Raw genomic sequence first — 15,957 nt, 5'->3', positions numbered from 1 at the left:
GAGAGGGGTGCAACAAGAGGAATTCCCAGGGGGTCACCCATCCTAGCACTACTCTCGCCCAAGCATGCTTAACTTCGGAGTTCTGATGGGATCTGGTGCATTAGTGCTGGTATGATCGCACCCGCCATGTTCCTTTCGCTTTATTCTTTTAAACTACCCCGTCCTGCGAAGCAGTGTGGCTTTTCTAGACCGAAATTCATTTTAAGCGTCAATTCAAGCATTTTCCTGTTATCCTTTTATTTATTTGCTTTCATATTTTTTTTTTGTTATTGATTTGCCCCCTGTTTTTTTCCATCATCCCGCAACTCTAAATTATCATGAAATCAATCCTTCACGCTTGCGCTGATACATTTGCGCCGATAAATTTGAGCGACGATCCGGGCTTTGATCGAGCCGTACCGTTCCTGATTTGTCTCGCGTCTTCAGATCCGCCTTCATGCTTCGAGAAGAAGCAAAATATAAAGCAATCGTTCCGAAGGACCTAAATTACTACAGGATAAAGAACGAATAGGAAATTTGGATTTCGAAACAAAAAAGAGAGGGGTGCAACACGAGGACTTCCCAGGGGGTCACCAATCCAAGTACTACTCTCGCCCAAACACGCTTAATTTCGAAGTTCTGATGGGATCCGGTGCATTAGTGCTGGTATGATCGCACCCGCCATATTCCTTTCGCTTTATTCTTTTAAACTACCCCGTCCTGCGAAGCAGTGTGGCTTTTCTAGACCGAAATTCATTTTAAGCGTCAATTCAAGCATTTTCCTATTATCCTTTTATTTATTTGCTTTCATAATTTTTTTTGTTATTGATTTGCCCCCTGTTTTTTTCCATCATCCCGCAACTCTACATTATCATGAAATCAATCCTTCACGCTTGCACTGATACATTTGCGCCGACAAATTTGAGCGACGATCCGGGCTTTGATCGAGCCGTACCGTTCCTGATTTGTCTCGCACCTTCAGATCCTCCTTCACGCTTCGACAAGAAGCAAAATATTAAGCAATCGTTCCGACGGAGCTAAATTACTACAGGATAAAGAACGAATAGAAAATTTGAATTTCGAAACAAAAAAGAGAGGGGTGCAACAAGAGGAATTCCCAGGGGGTCACCCATCCTAGCACTACTCTCGCCCAAGCATGCTTAACTTCGGAGTTCTGATGGGATCCGGTGCATTAGTGCTGGTATGATCGCACCCGCCATGTTCCTTTCGCTTTATTCTTTTAAACTACCCCGTCCTGCGAAGCAGTGTGGCTTTTCTAGACCGAAATTCATTTTAAGCGTCAATTCAAGCATTTTCCTATTATCCTTTTATTTATTTGCTTTCATAATTTTTTTTGTTATTGATTTGCCCCCTGTTTTTTTCCATCATCCCGCAACTCTACATTATCATGAAATCAATCCTTCACGCTTGCACTGATACATTTGCGCCGACAAATTTGAGCGACGATCCGGGCTTTGATCGAGCCGTACCGTTCCTGATTTGTCTCGCACCTTCAGATCCTCCTTCACGCTTCGACAAGAAGCAAAATATTAAGCAATCGTTCCGACGGAGCTAAATTACTACAGGATAAAGAACGAATAGAAAATTTGAATTTCGAAACAAAAAAGAGAGGGGTGCAACAAGAGGAATTCCCAGGGGGTCACCCATCCTAGCACTACTCTCGCCCAAGCATGCTTAACTTCGGAGTTCTGATGGGATCCGGTGCATTAGTGCTGGTATGATCGCACCCGCCATGTTCCTTTCGCTTTATTCTTTTAAACTACCCCGTCCTGCGAAGCAGTGTGGCTTTTCTAGACCGAAATTCATTTTAAGCGTCAATTCAAGCATTTTCCTATTATCCTTTTATTTATTTGCTTTCATAATTTTTTTTGTTATTGATTTGCCCCCTGTTTTTTTCCATCATCCCGCAACTCTACATTATCATGAAATCAATCCTTCACGCTTGCGCTGATACATTTGCGCCGACAAATTTGATCGACGATCCGGGCTTTGATCGAGCCGTACCGTTCCTGATTTGTCTCGCGCCTTCTGATCCTCCTTCACCCTTCGACAAGAAGCAAAATATTAAGCAATCGTTCCGACGGAGCTAAATTACTACAGGATAAAGAACGAATAGGAAATTTGGATTTCGAAACAAAAAAGAGAGGGGTGCAACACGAGGACTTCCCAGGGGGTCACCAATCCAAGTACTACTCTCGCCCAAACACGCTTAATTTCGAAGTTCTGATGGGATCCGGTGCATTAGTGCTGGTATGATCGCACCCGCCATATTCCTTTCGCTTTATTCTTTTAAACTACCCCGTCCTGCGAAGCAGTGTGGCTTTTCTAGACCGAAATTCATTTTAAGCGTCAATTCAAGCATTTTCCTATTATCCTTTTATTTATTTGCTTTCATAATTTTTTTTGTTATTGATTTGCCCCCTGTTTTTTTCCATCATCCCGCAACTCTACATTATCATGAAATCAATCCTTCACGCTTGCACTGATACATTTGCGCCGACAAATTTGAGCGACGATCCGGGCTTTGATCGAGCCGTACCGTTCCTGATTTGTCTCGCACCTTCAGATCCTCCTTCACGCTTCGACAAGAAGCAAAATATTAAGCAATCGTTCCGACGGAGCTAAATTACTACAGGATAAAGAACGAATAGAAAATTTGAATTTCGAAACAAAAAAGAGAGGGGTGCAACAAGAGGAATTCCCAGGGGGTCACCCATCCTAGCACTACTCTCGCCCAAGCATGCTTAACTTCGGAGTTCTGATGGGATCCGGTGCATTAGTGCTGGTATGATCGCACCCGCCATGTTCCTTTCGCTTTATTCTTTTAAACTACCCCGTCCTGCGAAGCAGTGTGGCTTTTCTAGACCGAAATTCATTTTAAGCGTCAATTCAAGCATTTTCCTATTATCCTTTTATTTATTTGCTTTCATAATTTTTTTTGTTATTGATTTGCCCCCTGTTTTTTTCCATCATCCCGCAACTCTACATTATCATGAAATCAATCCTTCACGCTTGCACTGATACATTTGCGCCGACAAATTTGAGCGACGATCCGGGCTTTGATCGAGCCGTACCGTTCCTGATTTGTCTCGCACCTTCAGATCCTCCTTCACGCTTCGACAAGAAGCAAAATATTAAGCAATCGTTCCGACGGAGCTAAATTACTACAGGATAAAGAACGAATAGAAAATTTGAATTTCGAAACAAAAAAGAGAGGGGTGCAACAAGAGGAATTCCCAGGGGGTCACCCATCCTAGCACTACTCTCGCCCAAGCATGCTTAACTTCGGAGTTCTGATGGGATCCGGTGCATTAGTGCTGGTATGATCGCACCCGCCATGTTCCTTTCGCTTTATTCTTTTAAACTACCCCGTCCTGCGAAGCAGTGTGGCTTTTCTAGACCGAAATTCATTTTAAGCGTCAATTCAAGCATTTTCCTATTATCCTTTTATTTATTTGCTTTCATAATTTTTTTTGTTATTGATTTGCCCCCTGTTTTTTTCCATCATCCCGCAACTCTACATTATCATGAAATCAATCCTTCACGCTTGCGCTGATACATTTGCGCCGACAAATTTGATCGACGATCCGGGCTTTGATCGAGCCGTACCGTTCCTGATTTGTCTCGCGCCTTCTGATCCTCCTTCACCCTTCGACAAGAAGCAAAATATTAAGCAATCGTTCCGACGGAGCTAAATTACTACAGGATAAAGAACGAATAGGAAATTTGGATTTCGAAACAAAAAAGAGAGGGGTGCAACACGAGGACTTCCCAAGGGGTCACCAATCCAAGTACTACTCTCGCCCAAACACGCTTAATTTCGAAGTTCTGATGGGATCTGGTGCATTAGTGCTGGTATGATCGCACCCGCCATATTCCTTTCACTTTATTCTTTTAAACTACCCCGTCCTGCGAAGCAGTGTGGCTTTTCTAGACCGAAATTCATTTTAAGCGTCAATTCAAGCATTTTCCTATTATCCTTTTATTTATTTGCTTTCATATTTTTTTTTTGTTATTGATTTGCCCCCTGTTTTTTTCCATCATCCCGCAACTCTAAATTATCATGAAATCAATCCTTCACGCTTGCGCTGATACATTTGCGCCGATAAATTTGAGCGACGATCCGGGCTTTGATCGAGCCGTACCGTTCCTGATTTGTCTCGCACCTTCAGATCCTCCTTCACGCTTCGACAAGAAGCAAAATATTAAGCAATCGTTCCGACGGAGCTAAATTACTACAGGATAAAGAACGAATAGAAAATTTGAATTTCGAAACAAAAAAGAGAGGGGTGCAACAAGAGGAATTCCCAGGGGGTCACCCATCCTAGCACTACTCTCGCCCAAGCATGCTTAACTTCGGAGTTCTGATGGGATCCGGTGCATTAGTGCTGGTATGATCGCACCCGCCATGTTCCTTTCGCTTTATTCTTTTAAACTACCCCGTCCTGCGAAGCAGTGTGGCTTTTCTAGACCGAAATTCATTTTAAGCGTCAATTCAAGCATTTTCCTATTATCCTTTTATTTATTTGCTTTCATAATTTTTTTTGTTATTGATTTGCCCCCTGTTTTTTTCCATCATCCCGCAACTCTACATTATCATGAAATCAATCCTTCACGCTTGCACTGATACATTTGCGCCGACAAATTTGAGCGACGATCCGGGCTTTGATCGAGCCGTACCGTTCCTGATTTGTCTCGCACCTTCAGATCCTCCTTCACGCTTCGACAAGAAGCAAAATATTAAGCAATCGTTCCGACGGAGCTAAATTACTACAGGATAAAGAACGAATAGAAAATTTGAATTTCGAAACAAAAAAGAGAGGGGTGCAACAAGAGGAATTCCCAGGGGGTCACCCATCCTAGCACTACTCTCGCCCAAGCATGCTTAACTTCGGAGTTCTGATGGGATCCGGTGCATTAGTGCTGGTATGATCGCACCCGCCATGTTCCTTTCGCTTTATTCTTTTAAACTACCCCGTCCTGCGAAGCAGTGTGGCTTTTCTAGACCGAAATTCATTTTAAGCGTCAATTCAAGCATTTTCCTATTATCCTTTTATTTATTTGCTTTCATAATTTTTTTTGTTATTGATTTGCCCCCTGTTTTTTTCCATCATCCCGCAACTCTACATTATCATGAAATCAATCCTTCACGCTTGCGCTGATACATTTGCGCCGACAAATTTGATCGACGATCCGGGCTTTGATCGAGCCGTACCGTTCCTGATTTGTCTCGCGCCTTCTGATCCTCCTTCACCCTTCGACAAGAAGCAAAATATTAAGCAATCGTTCCGACGGAGCTAAATTACTACAGGATAAAGAACGAATAGGAAATTTGGATTTCGAAACAAAAAAGAGAGGGGTGCAACACGAGGACTTCCCAAGGGGTCACCAATCCAAGTACTACTCTCGCCCAAACACGCTTAATTTCGAAGTTCTGATGGGATCTGGTGCATTAGTGCTGGTATGATCGCACCCGCCATATTCCTTTCACTTTATTCTTTTAAACTACCCCGTCCTGCGAAGCAGTGTGGCTTTTCTAGACCGAAATTCATTTTAAGCGTCAATTCAAGCATTTTCCTATTATCCTTTTATTTATTTGCTTTCATAATTTTTTTTGTTATTGATTTGCCCCCTGTTTTTTTCCATCATCCCGCAACTCTACATTATCATGAAATCAATCCTTCACGCTTGCGCTGATACATTTGCGCCGACAAATTTGATCGACGATCCGGGCTTTGATCGAGCCGTACCGTTCCTGATTTGTCTCGCGCCTTCAGATCCTCCTTCACCCTTCGACAAGAAGCAAAATATTAAGCAATCATTCCGACGGAGCTAAATTACTACAGGATAAAGAACGAATAGGAAATTTGGATTTCGAAACAAAAAAGAGAGGGGTGCAACACGAGGACTTCCCAAGGGGTCACCAATCCAAGTACTACTCTCACCCAAACACGCTTAATTTCGAAGTTCTGATGGGATCCGGTGCATTTGTGCTGGTATGATCGCACCCGCCATATTCCTTTCGCTTTATTCTTTTAAACTACCCCGTCCTGCGAAGCAGTGTGGCTTTTCTAGACCGAAATTCATTTTAAGCGTCAATTCAAGCATTTTCCTATTATCCTTTTATTTATTTGCTTTCATAATTTTTTTTGTTATTGATTTGCCCCCTGTTTTTTTCCATCATCCCGCAACTCTACATTATCATGAAATCAATCCTTCACGCTTGCGCTGATACATTTGCGCCGACAAATTTGATCGACGATCCGGGCTTTGATCGAGCCGTACCGTTCCTGATTTGTCTCGCGCCTTCAGATCCTCCTTCACCCTTCGACAAGAAGCAAAATATTAAGCAATCGTTCCGACGGAGCTAAATTACTACAGGATAAAGAACGAATAGGAAATTTGGATTTCGAAACAAAAAAGAGAGGGGTGCAACACGAGGACTTCCCAAGGGGTCACCAATCCAAGTACTACTCTCGCCCAAACACGCTTAATTTCGAAGTTCTGATGGGATCTGGTGCATTAGTGCTGGTATGATCGCACCCGCCATATTCCTTTCGCTTTATTCTTTTAAACTACCCCATCCTGCGAAGCAGTGTGGCTTTTCTAGACCGAAATTCATTTTAAGCGTGAATTCAAGCATTTTCCTATTATCCTTTTATTTATTTGCTTTCATAATTTTTTTTGTTATTGATTTGCCCCCTGTTTTTTTCCATCATCCCGCAACTCTACATTATCATGAAATCAATCCTTCACGCTTGCACTGATACATTTGCGCCGACAAATTTGAGCGACGATCCGGGCTTTGATCGAGCCGTACCGTTCCTGATTTGTCTCGCGCCTTCAGATCCTCCTTCACGCTTCGACAAGAAGCAAAATATTAAGCAATCGTTCCGACGGAGCTAAATTACTACAGGATAAAGAACGAATAGAAAATTTGAATTTCGAAACAAAAAAGAGAGGGGTGCAACAAGAGGAATTCCCAGGGGGTCACCCATCCTAGCACTACTCTCGCCCAAGCATGCTTAACTTCGGAGTTCTGATGGGATCCGGTGCATTAGTGCTGGTATGATCGCACCCGCCATGTTCCTTTCGCTTTATTCTTTTAAACTACCCCGTCCTGCGAAGCAGTGTGGCTTTTCTAGACCGAAATTCATTTTAAGCGTCAATTCAAGCATTTTCCTATTATCCTTTTATTTATTTGCTTTCATAATTTTTTTTGTTATTGATTTGCCCCCTGTTTTTTTCCATCATCCCGCAACTCTACATTATCATGAAATCAATCCTTCACGCTTGCGCTGATACATTTGCGCCGACAAATTTGATCGACGATCCGGGCTTTGATCGAGCCGTACCGTTCCTGATTTGTCTCGCGCCTTCAGATCCTCCTTCACGCTTCGACAAGAAGCAAAATATTAAGCAATCGTTCCGACGGAGCTAAATTACTACAGGATAAAGAACGAATAGAAAATTTGAATTTCGAAACAAAAAAGAGAGGGGTGCAACAAGAGGAATTCCCAGGGGGTCACCCATCCTAGCACTACTCTCGCCCAAGCATGCTTAACTTCGGAGTTCTGATGGGATCCGGTGCATTAGTGCTGGTATGATCGCACCCGCCATGTTCCTTTCGCTTTATTCTTTTAAACTACCCCGTCCTGCGAAGCAGTGTGGCTTTTCTAGACCGAAATTCATTTTAAGCGTGAATTCAAGCATTTTCCTATTATCCTTTTATTTATTTGCTTTCATAATTTTTTTTGTTATTGATTTGCCCCCTGTTTTTTTCCATCATCCCGCAACTCTACATTATCATGAAATCAATCCTTCACGCTTGCACTGATACATTAGCGCCGACAAATTTGAGCGACGATCCGGGCTTTGATCGAGCCGTACCGTTCCTGATTTGTCTCGCGCCTTCAGATCCTCCTTCACGCTTCGACAAGAAGCAAAATATTAAGCAATCGTTCCGACGGAGCTAAATTACTACAGGATAAAGAACGAATAGAAAATTTGAATTTCGAAACAAAAAAGAGAGGGGTGCAACAAGAGGAATTCCCAGGGGGTCACCCATCCTAGCACTACTCTCGCCCAAGCATGCTTAACTTCGGAGTTCTGATGGGATCCGGTGCATTAGTGCTGGTATGATCGCACCCGCCATGTTCCTTTCGCTTTATTCTTTTAAACTACCCCGTCCTGCGAAGCAGTGTGGCTTTTCTAGACCGAAATTCATTTTAAGCGTCAATTCAAGCATTTTCCTATTATCCTTTTATTTATTTGCTTTCATAATTTTTTTTGTTATTGATTTGCCCCCTGTTTTTTTCCATCATCCCGCAACTCTACATTATCATGAAATCAATCCTTCACGCTTGCGCTGATACATTTGCGCCGACAAATTTGATCGACGATCCGGGCTTTGATCGAGCCGTACCGTTCCTGATTTGTCTCGCGCCTTCAGATCCTCCTTCACCCTTCGACAAGAAGCAAAATATTAAGCAATCGTTCCGACGGAGCTAAATTACTACAGGATAAAGAACGAATAGGAAATTTGGATTTCGAAACAAAAAAGAGAGGGGTGCAACACGAGGACTTCCCAAGGGGTCACCAATCCAAGTACTACTCTCGCCCAAACACGCTTAATTTCGAAGTTCTGATGGGATCTGGTGCATTAGTGCTGGTATGATCGCACCCGCCATATTCCTTTCGCTTTATTCTTTTAAACTACCCCGTCCTGCGAAGCAGTGTGGCTTTTCTAGACCGAAATTCATTTTAAGCGTCAATTCAAGCATTTTCCTATTATCCTTTTATTTATTTGCTTTCATAATTTTTTTTGTTATTGATTTGCCCCCTGTTTTTTTCCATCATCCCGCAACTCTACATTATCATGAAATCAATCCTTCACGCTTGCACTGATACATTTGCGCCGACAAATTTGAGCGACGATCCGGGCTTTGATCGAGCCGTACCGTTCCTGATTTGACTCGCGCCTTCAGATCCTCCTTCACGCTTCGACAAGAAGCAAAATATTAAGCAATCGTTCCGACGGAGCTAAATTACTACAGGATAAAGAACGAATAGAAAATTTGAATTTCGAAACAAAAAAGAGAGGGGTGCAACAAGAGGAATTCCCAGGGGGTCACCCATCCTAGCACTACTCTCGCCCAAGCATGCTTAACTTCGGAGTTCTGATGGGATCCGGTGCATTAGTGCTGGTATGATCGCACCCGCCATGTTCCTTTCGCTTTATTCTTTTAAACTACCCCGTCCTGCGAAGCAGTGTGGCTTTTCTAGACCGAAATTCATTTTAAGCGTCAATTCAAGCATTTTCCTATTATCCTTTTATTTATTTGCTTTCATAATTTTTTTTGTTATTGATTTGCCCCCTGTTTTTTTCCATCATCCCGCAACTCTACATTATCATGAAATCAATCCTTCACGCTTGCGCTGATACATTTGCGCCGACAAATTTGATCGACGATCCGGGCTTTGATCGAGCCGTACCGTTCCTGATTTGTCTCGCGCCTTCAGATCCTCCTTCACCCTTCGACAAGAAGCAAAATATTAAGCAATCGTTCCGACGGAGCTAAATTACTACAGGATAAAGAACGAATAGGAAATTTGGATTTCGAAACAAAAAAGAGAGGGGTGCAACACGAGGACTTCCCAAGGGGTCACCAATCCAAGTACTACTCTCGCCCAAACACGCTTAATTTCGAAGTTCTGATGGGATCTGGTGCATTAGTGCTGGTATGATCGCACCCGCCATATTCCTTTCGCTTTATTCTTTTAAACTACCCCATCCTGCGAAGCAGTGTGGCTTTTCTAGACCGAAATTCATTTTAAGCGTGAATTCAAGCATTTTCCTATTATCCTTTTATTTATTTGCTTTCATAATTTTTTTTGTTATTGATTTGCCCCCTGTTTTTTTCCATCATCCCGCAACTCTACATTATCATGAAATCAATCCTTCACGCTTGCACTGATACATTAGCGCCGACAAATTTGAGCGACGATCCGGGCTTTGATCGAGCCGTACCGTTCCTGATTTGTCTCGCGCCTTCAGATCCTCCTTCACGCTTCGACAAGAAGCAAAATATTAAGCAATCGTTCCGACGGAGCTAAATTACTACAGGATAAAGAACGAATAGAAAATTTGAATTTCGAAACAAAAAAGAGATGGGTGCAACAAGAGGAATTCCCAGGGGGTCACCCATCCTAGCACTACTCTCGCCCAAGCATGCTTAACTTCGGAGTTCTGATGGGATCCGGTGCATTAGTGCTGGTATGATCGCACCCGCCATGTTCCTTTCGCTTTATTCTTTTAAACTACCCCGTCCTGCGAAGCAGTGTGGCTTTTCTAGACCGAAATTCATTTTAAGCGTCAATTCAAGCATTTTCCTATTATCCTTTTATTTATTTGCTTTCATAATTTTTTTTGTTATTGATTTGCCCCCTGTTTTTTTCCATCATCCCGCAACTCTACATTATCATGAAATCAATCCTTCACGCTTGCGCTGATACATTTGCGCCGACAAATTTGATCGACGATCCGGGCTTTGATCGAGCCGTACCGTTCCTGATTTGTCTCGCGCCTTCAGATCCTCCTTCACCCTTCGACAAGAAGCAAAATATTAAGCAATCGTTCCGACGGAGCTAAATTACTACAGGATAAAGAACGAATAGGAAATTTGGATTTCGAAACAAAAAAGAGAGGGGTGCAACACGAGGACTTCCCAAGGGGTCACCAATCCAAGTACTACTCTCGCCCAAACACGCTTAATTTCGAAGTTCTGATGGGATCTGGTGCATTAGTGCTGGTATGATCGCACCCGCCATATTCCTTTCGCTTTATTCTTTTAAACTACCCCGTCCTGCGAAGCAGTGTGGCTTTTCTAGACCGAAATTCATTTTAAGCGTCAATTCAAGCATTTTCCTATTATCCTTTTATTTATTTGCTTTCATAATTTTTTTTGTTATTGATTTGCCCCCTGTTTTTTTCCATCATCCCGCAACTCTACATTATCATGAAATCAATCCTTCACGCTTGCACTGATACATTTGCGCCGACAAATTTGAGCGACGATCCGGGCTTTGATCGAGCCGTACCGTTCCTGATTTGACTCGCGCCTTCAGATCCTCCTTCACGCTTCGACAAGAAGCAAAATATTAAGCAATCGTTCCGACGGAGCTAAATTACTACAGGATAAAGAACGAATAGAAAATTTGAATTTCGAAACAAAAAAGAGAGGGGTGCAACAAGAGGAATTCCCAGGGGGTCACCCATCCTAGCACTACTCTCGCCCAAGCATGCTTAACTTCGGAGTTCTGATGGGATCCGGTGCATTAGTGCTGGTATGATCGCTCCCGCCATGTTCCTTTCGCTTTATTCTTTTAAACTACCCCGTCCTGCGAAGCAGTGTGGCTTTTCTAGACCGAAATTCATTTTAAGCGTCAATTCAAGCATTTTCCTATTATCCTTTTATTTATTTGCTTTCATATTTTTTTTTTGTTATTGATTTGCCCCCTGTTTTTTTCCATCATCCCGCAACTCTAAATTCTCATGAAATCAATCCTTCACGCTTGCGCTGATACATTTGCGCCGACAAATTTGAGCGACGATCCGGGCTTTGATCGAGCCGTACCGTTCCTGATTTGTCTCGCGCCTTCAGATCCTCCTTCACGCTTCGACAAGAAGCAAAATATTAAGCAATCGTTCCGACAGAGCTAAATTACTACAGGATAAAGAACGAATAGGAAATTTGGATTTCGAAACAAAAAAGAGAGGGGTGCAACACGAGGACTTCCCAGGGGGTCACCAATCCAAGTACTACTCTCGCCCAAACTCGCTTAATTTCGAAGTTCTGATGGGATCCGGTGCATTAGTGCTGGTATGATCGCACCCGCCATATTCCTTTCGCTTTATTCTTTTAAACTACCCCGTCCTGCGAAGCAGTGTGGCTTTTCTAGACCGAAATTCATTTTAAGCGTCAATTCAAGCATTTTCCTATTATCCTTTTATTTATTTGCTTTCATAATTTTTTTTGTTATTGATTTGCCCCCTGTTTTTTTCCATCATCCCGCAACTCTACATTATCATGAAATCAATCCTTCACGCTTGCGCTGATACATTTGCGCCGACAAATTTGAGCGACGATCCGGGCTTTGATCGAGCCGTACCGTTCCTGATTTGTCTCGCGCCTTCAGATCCTCCTTCACGCTTCGACAAGAAGCAAAATATTAAGCAATCGTTCCGACGGAGCTAAATTACTACAGGATAAAGAACGAATAGAAAGTTTGAATTTCGAAACAAAAAAGAGAGGGGTGCAACAAGAGGAATTCCCAGGGGGTCACCCATCCTAGCACTACTCTCGCCCAAGCATGCTTAACTTCGGAGTTCTGATGGGATCCGGTGCATTAGTGCTGGTATGATCGCACCCGCCATGTTCCTTTCGCTTTATTCTTTTAAACTACCCCGTCCTGCGAAGCAGTGTGGCTTTTCTAGACCGAAATTCATTTTAAGCGTCAATTCAAGCATTTTCCTATTATCCTTTTATTTATTTGCTTTCATATTTTTTTTTTTTGTTATTGATTTGCCCCCTGTTTTTTTCCATCATCGCGCAACTCTAAATTATCATGAAATCAATCCTTCACGCTTGCGCTGATACATTTGCGCCGATAAATTTGAGCGACGATCCGGGCTTTGATCGAGCCGTACCGTTCCTGATTTGTCTCGCGCCTTCAGATCCGCCTTCATGCTTCGAGAAGAAGCAAAATATAAAGCAATTGTTCCGAAGGACCTAAATTACTACAGGATAAAGAACGAATAGGAAATTTGGATTTCGAAACAAAAAAGAGAGGGGTGCAACACGAGGACTTCCCAGGGGGTCACCAATCCAAGTACTACTCTCGCCCAAACACGCTTAATTTCGAAGTTCTGATGGGATCCGGTGCATTAGTGCTGGTATGATCGCACCCGCCATATTCCTTTCGCTTTATTCTTTTAAACTACCCCGTCCTGCGAAGCAGTGTGGCTTTTCTAGGCCGAAATTCATTTTAAGCGTCAATTCAAGCATTTTCCTATTATCCTTTTATTTATTTGCTTTCATAATTTTTTTTGTTATTGATTTGCCCCCTGTTTTTTTCCATCATCCCGCAACTCTACATTATCATGAAATCAATCCTTCACGCTTGCGCTGATACATTTGCGCCGACAAATTTGATCGACGATCCGGGCTTTGATCGAGCCGTACCGTTCCTGATTTGTCTCGCGCCTTCAGATCCTCCTTCACCCTTCGACAAGAAGCAAAATATTAAGCAATCGTTCCGACGGAGCTAAATTACTACAGGATAAAGAACGAATAGGAAATTTGGATTTCGAAACAAAAAAGAGAGGGGTGCAACACGAGGACTTCCCAAGGGGTCACCAATCCAAGTACTACTCTCGCCCAAACACGCTTAATTTCGAAGTTCTGATGGGATCTGGTGCATTAGTGCTGGTATGATCGCACCCGCCATATTCCTTTCGCTTTATTCTTTTAAACTACCCCGTCCTGCGAAGCAGTGTGGCTTTTCTAGACCGAAATTCATTTTAAGCGTCAATTCAAGCATTTTCCTATTATCCTTTTATTTATTTGCTTTCATAATTTTTTTTGTTATTGATTTGCCCCCTGTTTTTTTCCATCATCCCGCAACTCTACATTATCATGAAATCAATCCTTCACGCTTGCACTGATACATTTGCGCCGACAAATTTGAGCGACGATCCGGGCTTTGATCGAGCCGTACCGTTCCTGATTTGACTCGCGCCTTCAGATCCTCCTTCACGCTTCGACAAGAAGCAAAATATTAAGCAATCGTTCCGACGGAGCTAAATTACTACAGGATAAAGAACGAATAGAAAATTTGAATTTCGAAACAAAAAAGAGAGGGGTGCAACAAGAGGAATTCCCAGGGGGTCACCCATCCTAGCACTACTCTCGCCCAAGCATGCTTAACTTCGGAGTTCTGATGGGATCCGGTGCATTAGTGCTGGTATGATCGCACCCGCCATGTTCCTTTCGCTTTATTCTTTTAAACTACCCCGTCCTGCGAAGCAGTGTGGCTTTTCTAGACCGAAATTCATTTTAAGCGTCAATTCAAGCATTTTCCTATTATCCTTTTATTTATTTGCTTTCATAATTTTTTTTGTTATTGATTTGCCCCCTGTTTTTTTCCATCATCCCGCAACTCTACATTATCATGAAATCAATCCTTCACGCTTGCGCTGATACATTTGCGCCGACAAATTTGATCGACGATCCGGGCTTTGATCGAGCCGTACCGTTCCTGATTTGTCTCGCGCCTTCAGATCCTCCTTCACCCTTCGACAAGAAGCAAAATATTAAGCAATCGTTCCGACGGAGCTAAATTACTACAGGATAAAGAACGAATAGGAAATTTGGATTTCGAAACAAAAAAGAGAGGGGTGCAACACGAGGACTTCCCAAGGGGTCACCAATCCAAGTACTACTCTCGCCCAAACACGCTTAATTTCGAAGTTCTGATGGGATCTGGTGCATTAGTGCTGGTATGATCGCACCCGCCATATTCCTTTCGCTTTATTCTTTTAAACTACCCCATCCTGCGAAGCAGTGTGGCTTTTCTAGACCGAAATTCATTTTAAGCGTGAATTCAAGCATTTTCCTATTATCCTTTTATTTATTTGCTTTCATAATTTTTTTTGTTATTGATTTGCCCCCTGTTTTTTTCCATCATCCCGCAACTCTACATTATCATGAAATCAATCCTTCACGCTTGCACTGATACATTAGCGCCGACAAATTTGAGCGACGATCCGGGCTTTGATCGAGCCGTACCGTTCCTGATTTGTCTCGCGCCTTCAGATCCTCCTTCACGCTTCGACAAGAAGCAAAATATTAAGCAATCGTTCCGACGGAGCTAAATTACTACAGGATAAAGAACGAATAGAAAATTTGAATTTCGAAACAAAAAAGAGATGGGTGCAACAAGAGGAATTCCCAGGGGGTCACCCATCCTAGCACTACTCTCGCCCAAGCATGCTTAACTTCGGAGTTCTGATGGGATCCGGTGCATTAGTGCTGGTATGATCGCACCCGCCATGTTCCTTTCGCTTTATTCTTTTAAACTACCCCGTCCTGCGAAGCAGTGTGGCTTTTCTAGACCGAAATTCATTTTAAGCGTCAATTCAAGCATTTTCCTATTATCCTTTTATTTATTTGCTTTCATAATTTTTTTTGTTATTGATTTGCCCCCTGTTTTTTTCCATCATCCCGCAACTCTACATTATCATGAAATCAATCCTTCACGCTTGCGCTGATACATTTGCGCCGACAAATTTGATCGACGATCCGGGCTTTGATCGAGCCGTACCGTTCCTGATTTGTCTCGCGCCTTCAGATCCTCCTTCACCCTTCGACAAGAAGCAAAATATTAAGCAATCGTTCCGACGGAGCTAAATTACTACAGGATAAAGAACGAATAGGAAATTTGGATTTCGAAACAAAAAAGAGAGGGGTGCAACACGAGGACTTCCCAAGGGGTCACCAATCCAAGTACTACTCTCGCCCAAACACGCTTAATTTCGAAGTTCTGATGGGATCTGGTGCATTAGTGCTGGTATGATCGCACCCGCCATATTCCTTTCGCTTTATTCTTTTAAACTACCCCGTCCTGCGAAGCAGTGTGGCTTTTCTAGACCGAAATTCATTTTAAGCGTCAATTCAAGCATTTTCCTATTATCCTTTTATTTATTTGCTTTCATAATTTTTTTTGTTATTGATTTGCCCCCTGTTTTTTTCCATCATCCCGCAACTCTACATTATCATGAAATCAATCCTTCACGCTTGCACTGATACATTTGCGCCGACAAATTTGAGCGACGATCCGGGCTTTGATCGAGCCGTACCGTTCCTGATTTGACTCGCGCCTTCAGATCCTCCTTCA

The 15,957-nt window shown here is 42.7% G+C and overlaps 30 non-coding genes across 30 annotated transcripts; all 30 read right to left on the bottom strand.

Moving 5' to 3' along the window:
• Positions 1-4: 4 nt before the first annotated feature.
• LOC140023242 (5S ribosomal RNA) lies at positions 5-123 on the bottom strand. Its single transcript, XR_011827213.1, has one exon. It is a non-coding gene; the product is annotated as a 5S ribosomal RNA (ribosomal RNA).
• A 417-nt stretch (positions 124-540) lies between these two features.
• LOC140022695 (5S ribosomal RNA) lies at positions 541-659 on the bottom strand. Its single transcript, XR_011826674.1, has one exon. It is a non-coding gene; the product is annotated as a 5S ribosomal RNA (ribosomal RNA).
• Positions 660-1,075: 416 nt separating this feature from the next.
• On the bottom strand, positions 1,076-1,194 carry LOC140032554 (5S ribosomal RNA). Its single transcript, XR_011836479.1, has one exon. It is a non-coding gene; the product is annotated as a 5S ribosomal RNA (ribosomal RNA).
• A 416-nt stretch (positions 1,195-1,610) lies between these two features.
• LOC140032553 (5S ribosomal RNA) lies at positions 1,611-1,729 on the bottom strand. Its single transcript, XR_011836478.1, has one exon. It is a non-coding gene; the product is annotated as a 5S ribosomal RNA (ribosomal RNA).
• A 416-nt stretch (positions 1,730-2,145) lies between these two features.
• On the bottom strand, positions 2,146-2,264 carry LOC140022694 (5S ribosomal RNA). Its single transcript, XR_011826673.1, has one exon. It is a non-coding gene; the product is annotated as a 5S ribosomal RNA (ribosomal RNA).
• A 416-nt stretch (positions 2,265-2,680) lies between these two features.
• On the bottom strand, positions 2,681-2,799 carry LOC140032551 (5S ribosomal RNA). The gene has a single exon (XR_011836477.1). It is a non-coding gene; the product is annotated as a 5S ribosomal RNA (ribosomal RNA).
• Positions 2,800-3,215: 416 nt separating this feature from the next.
• Positions 3,216-3,334, bottom strand: LOC140032549 (5S ribosomal RNA). Its single transcript, XR_011836475.1, has one exon. It is a non-coding gene; the product is annotated as a 5S ribosomal RNA (ribosomal RNA).
• A 416-nt stretch (positions 3,335-3,750) lies between these two features.
• On the bottom strand, positions 3,751-3,869 carry LOC140024168 (5S ribosomal RNA). The gene has a single exon (XR_011828140.1). It is a non-coding gene; the product is annotated as a 5S ribosomal RNA (ribosomal RNA).
• Positions 3,870-4,286: 417 nt separating this feature from the next.
• Positions 4,287-4,405, bottom strand: LOC140032548 (5S ribosomal RNA). Its single transcript, XR_011836474.1, has one exon. It is a non-coding gene; the product is annotated as a 5S ribosomal RNA (ribosomal RNA).
• Positions 4,406-4,821: 416 nt separating this feature from the next.
• On the bottom strand, positions 4,822-4,940 carry LOC140032547 (5S ribosomal RNA). The gene has a single exon (XR_011836473.1). It is a non-coding gene; the product is annotated as a 5S ribosomal RNA (ribosomal RNA).
• Positions 4,941-5,356: 416 nt separating this feature from the next.
• Positions 5,357-5,475, bottom strand: LOC140024167 (5S ribosomal RNA). The gene has a single exon (XR_011828139.1). It is a non-coding gene; the product is annotated as a 5S ribosomal RNA (ribosomal RNA).
• A 416-nt stretch (positions 5,476-5,891) lies between these two features.
• Positions 5,892-6,010, bottom strand: LOC140024584 (5S ribosomal RNA). The gene has a single exon (XR_011828560.1). It is a non-coding gene; the product is annotated as a 5S ribosomal RNA (ribosomal RNA).
• Positions 6,011-6,426: 416 nt separating this feature from the next.
• LOC140024166 (5S ribosomal RNA) lies at positions 6,427-6,545 on the bottom strand. Its single transcript, XR_011828138.1, has one exon. It is a non-coding gene; the product is annotated as a 5S ribosomal RNA (ribosomal RNA).
• Positions 6,546-6,961: 416 nt separating this feature from the next.
• On the bottom strand, positions 6,962-7,080 carry LOC140032546 (5S ribosomal RNA). The gene has a single exon (XR_011836472.1). It is a non-coding gene; the product is annotated as a 5S ribosomal RNA (ribosomal RNA).
• Positions 7,081-7,496: 416 nt separating this feature from the next.
• Positions 7,497-7,615, bottom strand: LOC140032545 (5S ribosomal RNA). Its single transcript, XR_011836471.1, has one exon. It is a non-coding gene; the product is annotated as a 5S ribosomal RNA (ribosomal RNA).
• A 416-nt stretch (positions 7,616-8,031) lies between these two features.
• On the bottom strand, positions 8,032-8,150 carry LOC140032544 (5S ribosomal RNA). Its single transcript, XR_011836470.1, has one exon. It is a non-coding gene; the product is annotated as a 5S ribosomal RNA (ribosomal RNA).
• A 416-nt stretch (positions 8,151-8,566) lies between these two features.
• On the bottom strand, positions 8,567-8,685 carry LOC140024165 (5S ribosomal RNA). Its single transcript, XR_011828137.1, has one exon. It is a non-coding gene; the product is annotated as a 5S ribosomal RNA (ribosomal RNA).
• Positions 8,686-9,101: 416 nt separating this feature from the next.
• Positions 9,102-9,220, bottom strand: LOC140032543 (5S ribosomal RNA). Its single transcript, XR_011836469.1, has one exon. It is a non-coding gene; the product is annotated as a 5S ribosomal RNA (ribosomal RNA).
• Positions 9,221-9,636: 416 nt separating this feature from the next.
• LOC140024164 (5S ribosomal RNA) lies at positions 9,637-9,755 on the bottom strand. Its single transcript, XR_011828136.1, has one exon. It is a non-coding gene; the product is annotated as a 5S ribosomal RNA (ribosomal RNA).
• Positions 9,756-10,171: 416 nt separating this feature from the next.
• Positions 10,172-10,290, bottom strand: LOC140032635 (5S ribosomal RNA). Its single transcript, XR_011836560.1, has one exon. It is a non-coding gene; the product is annotated as a 5S ribosomal RNA (ribosomal RNA).
• A 416-nt stretch (positions 10,291-10,706) lies between these two features.
• On the bottom strand, positions 10,707-10,825 carry LOC140024163 (5S ribosomal RNA). Its single transcript, XR_011828135.1, has one exon. It is a non-coding gene; the product is annotated as a 5S ribosomal RNA (ribosomal RNA).
• A 416-nt stretch (positions 10,826-11,241) lies between these two features.
• LOC140021993 (5S ribosomal RNA) lies at positions 11,242-11,360 on the bottom strand. The gene has a single exon (XR_011825975.1). It is a non-coding gene; the product is annotated as a 5S ribosomal RNA (ribosomal RNA).
• Positions 11,361-11,777: 417 nt separating this feature from the next.
• Positions 11,778-11,896, bottom strand: LOC140024309 (5S ribosomal RNA). Its single transcript, XR_011828282.1, has one exon. It is a non-coding gene; the product is annotated as a 5S ribosomal RNA (ribosomal RNA).
• A 416-nt stretch (positions 11,897-12,312) lies between these two features.
• LOC140032542 (5S ribosomal RNA) lies at positions 12,313-12,431 on the bottom strand. Its single transcript, XR_011836468.1, has one exon. It is a non-coding gene; the product is annotated as a 5S ribosomal RNA (ribosomal RNA).
• Positions 12,432-12,850: 419 nt separating this feature from the next.
• On the bottom strand, positions 12,851-12,969 carry LOC140022693 (5S ribosomal RNA). Its single transcript, XR_011826672.1, has one exon. It is a non-coding gene; the product is annotated as a 5S ribosomal RNA (ribosomal RNA).
• A 416-nt stretch (positions 12,970-13,385) lies between these two features.
• Positions 13,386-13,504, bottom strand: LOC140024162 (5S ribosomal RNA). The gene has a single exon (XR_011828134.1). It is a non-coding gene; the product is annotated as a 5S ribosomal RNA (ribosomal RNA).
• A 416-nt stretch (positions 13,505-13,920) lies between these two features.
• On the bottom strand, positions 13,921-14,039 carry LOC140032541 (5S ribosomal RNA). Its single transcript, XR_011836467.1, has one exon. It is a non-coding gene; the product is annotated as a 5S ribosomal RNA (ribosomal RNA).
• A 416-nt stretch (positions 14,040-14,455) lies between these two features.
• Positions 14,456-14,574, bottom strand: LOC140024161 (5S ribosomal RNA). The gene has a single exon (XR_011828133.1). It is a non-coding gene; the product is annotated as a 5S ribosomal RNA (ribosomal RNA).
• Positions 14,575-14,990: 416 nt separating this feature from the next.
• On the bottom strand, positions 14,991-15,109 carry LOC140032634 (5S ribosomal RNA). The gene has a single exon (XR_011836559.1). It is a non-coding gene; the product is annotated as a 5S ribosomal RNA (ribosomal RNA).
• A 416-nt stretch (positions 15,110-15,525) lies between these two features.
• On the bottom strand, positions 15,526-15,644 carry LOC140024160 (5S ribosomal RNA). The gene has a single exon (XR_011828132.1). It is a non-coding gene; the product is annotated as a 5S ribosomal RNA (ribosomal RNA).
• Positions 15,645-15,957: the final 313 nt, after the last annotated feature.

Source organism: Coffea arabica, chromosome 11e (assembly GCF_036785885.1).
Source record: "Coffea arabica cultivar ET-39 chromosome 11e, Coffea Arabica ET-39 HiFi, whole genome shotgun sequence".
Lineage (NCBI taxonomy): Eukaryota > Viridiplantae > Streptophyta > Magnoliopsida > Gentianales > Rubiaceae > Coffea > Coffea arabica.
This window is presented reverse-complemented; position numbering and strand designations above follow the sequence as displayed.